This window comes from Montipora foliosa, chromosome 11, assembly GCF_036669935.1.
Source record: "Montipora foliosa isolate CH-2021 chromosome 11, ASM3666993v2, whole genome shotgun sequence".
Taxonomy (NCBI): domain Eukaryota; kingdom Metazoa; phylum Cnidaria; class Anthozoa; order Scleractinia; family Acroporidae; genus Montipora; species Montipora foliosa.
The window spans coordinates 18,464,910-18,467,409 of record NC_090879.1 but is presented as its reverse complement, the minus strand read 5'-3'; the positions used below and the strand labels follow the sequence as shown (position 1 = coordinate 18,467,409).

Sequence of the window (2,500 nt, the reverse complement as noted above, 5' to 3'; positions counted from 1 at the left end):
GTTTCAAGAGCAGCTGGCGCGATTGATGTCTTTTAGCGAATTGTAGATAACAATGAGAGAAGCAATTAGAATCACTAATTTCCATGAATAGAACACAACTGAAGGGCCACTAAAAGCAAATGTATGCAGATTCAATGTTACCGTGCATCTGTTGAGTACTAGGTCACAGTACACGTCATAATGTGGTAAGAAAATCAGTGACACAATTACATTATCATAAAATCATCTGTGATCAGCTACTGAGCAAAACACAGCAACAAGGGAACATGGCAACAGCTATTTGATAATCTGGAAATTAGAGCAGCCCTTCTGAAATAGTGAGATTCCATTGGTGGATTATCACCACAAAGTAGCTCTGAAAGAATAATGGAGGCGAATGAAGAGCGGGAGAGAGTTCCTCGTGCTGGTCATCCAAGAGGAAATTCTCCAATTTGAAGATCCCAGCTGATACGTCTGCAACAATACGGCATAACGTGTGAATTATGCAATCATTTTGAACACCCCTTTCACCTTTTTCGACAGCAATTGCAAAGCCGTTAATAGCATGAAGAGCAAGCTAGTTAGGGAATTAGAATGTACCGGATTGAAACCAACGGGCAAATGCGCGAACTTCTCTAAGGATGTCTTGTCTCTGTAGTATGCATAACGTACGATGTTTTGACCCTGGGACTGTCCTATGAAGAATTCAGGGATGCTCGTCGAAAACTTTGAATTGAATCCCTAAAGATGACCAATCTATGAATGGCTCGGGTTTTATATCGCCCCTAAAAGATACCACTGAAACGAATTAGGTTAGCCAGCCGCTGTTCGGGAAAGAAATCCGAAAAAAGAGACTGCACTCAGGAGAGCAGCAGAATTCGAGCCATGAAATGGAAATGAGAACATTCTCTTAAGTGCACCCTTAAAGATACCTTAACAGCTAAAATAGTTGGTTCTGTCCTGAACACCCTAAATGAGGCTGAAGTCCTAGAGAATAACCTCAAGCCAGGTGACGAACATCTTCAACCTTCTCATATGGTAGTCCCCCCGGGCGTTTTCGAGCTAAAGATCGACATGAGGTTGATCAGCTAGCTTATTAGTTTTAGAAGCAGTTGTTATTTATGATTAATTGAATATTAGAATCTAGTTGGAATAGAACGTTTTGGTAGGATAAAGGTCTTATGTATAAACCGCTGTTGTTTCGAACTTAAAGTTCTAGTAACTGTTTTTCTTGATAATCTACAATTAGAATCCAGTTATAAACAGTTCGGCAATATAAATGTTGTGGCTGAGCTTGAGTGGCCTTTACAGCAAATCCTGCAAGGTTTTTCGATGGGATTTAAATTGCTGCATGCTAAGAAAATTCTGGATTGTTTATATAGTTAGAATTTAAAATAAAATATGGAATAAAAAGATTTAGCTCAGCTCTCTCTTTTTTGGCTCTCACGCTTGAGATAAATTGCACGCCACCAGATACGCAGGATTTTTTTTTTCTGAGTGCTTCTTTCGACACCATTCTCCAAAGCATGGGTTTACAGGATATATTGTTACTCCGCGGATTGGACTTTACGTCAACTGCAAGTGGGCTATCCATGGCACTTGGCTCCAAAACAACAACAGACTGAGCAGGGGATGTCATTGTCCATTCAAAGGGCTCAAAAGTACAGACGTGATTATAATCAAACTTACAGTGCAAGTAAACCTTTTTGTCAGTCCACTTTAATGCTAATCAAGCGTCAATCACGACTCCAGGCACGAGGAAATATGACATCACATTTCAAAAGGGTTCTAGAGATTCGCAAGTCCTTTTGAGAAATATCTCATCATAGCGTTACAGAGCTTTCTCCGTGTTTACATGGCTGCATCTAAAAACTTTTCAAAGTTATAATTATTATCGACTGCGTTTTGGGTTGCCGTAGTTGTCTCGAATTCTCTCAACCCCTTCCCCCCTGTGTGTTGCCGGAGAAGAGGCCACTTAAACATGGAAAAAGTCCTCCATTGACAACACTTAAAACTAAACACTATTTTCTAGTTCTAAATATGCTAAATTGTATATCCCAAAGATTTCCCAAGTCCCAATTTTATTTCACATTTTATCACAGTAAATTCATGACATTCAGTAAGGAAAACAAATATTTGGAGCAAACGTGATGACGATTTTAAGTAATATGAGGAGTAGCCTAAAATAAATAGAGGATATTACACGGTGGCGCGAAGATATGAATTTTATTTTCGAGTGGCAAAACAATATTTTACGAAGAGCGCAGCGACTGAGTAAAATATTTTTTTTGCCACGAGAAAATAAATATCATATCTTCAAGCCGCCGTGTAATGTTCTTTTTATTATATAGACATGCTGATGACGGCGTTTTTGATGATTTTCCGAAGATTTCCGACCACCTGCCGAAGATTTCCGAAGATTTTCCAAAATTGTTTCTAAGGCCAGACAAACGTTGTTCGGGAATTTCCGAAGATTTCCGAAGAATGCCGAGGACTTTCGAGGAAGACCCGAAGATGTTTC

The 2,500-nt window shown here is 39.4% G+C and overlaps 1 protein-coding gene across 2 annotated transcripts in view; it reads left to right on the top strand.

The window, feature by feature from the left end:
* LOC137977759 (uncharacterized) overlaps positions 1-1,392 on the top strand; it is a 57,848-nt gene extending 56,456 nt beyond the window's left edge. For both annotated transcript variants that reach the window (XM_068825086.1, XM_068825085.1), the window contains exon 14: positions 1-1,392. This exon is cut by the window's left edge and continues 1,016 nt beyond it. The gene's annotated coding sequence lies outside the window, so the exon portion shown is untranslated.
* Positions 1,393-2,500: the final 1,108 nt, after the last annotated feature.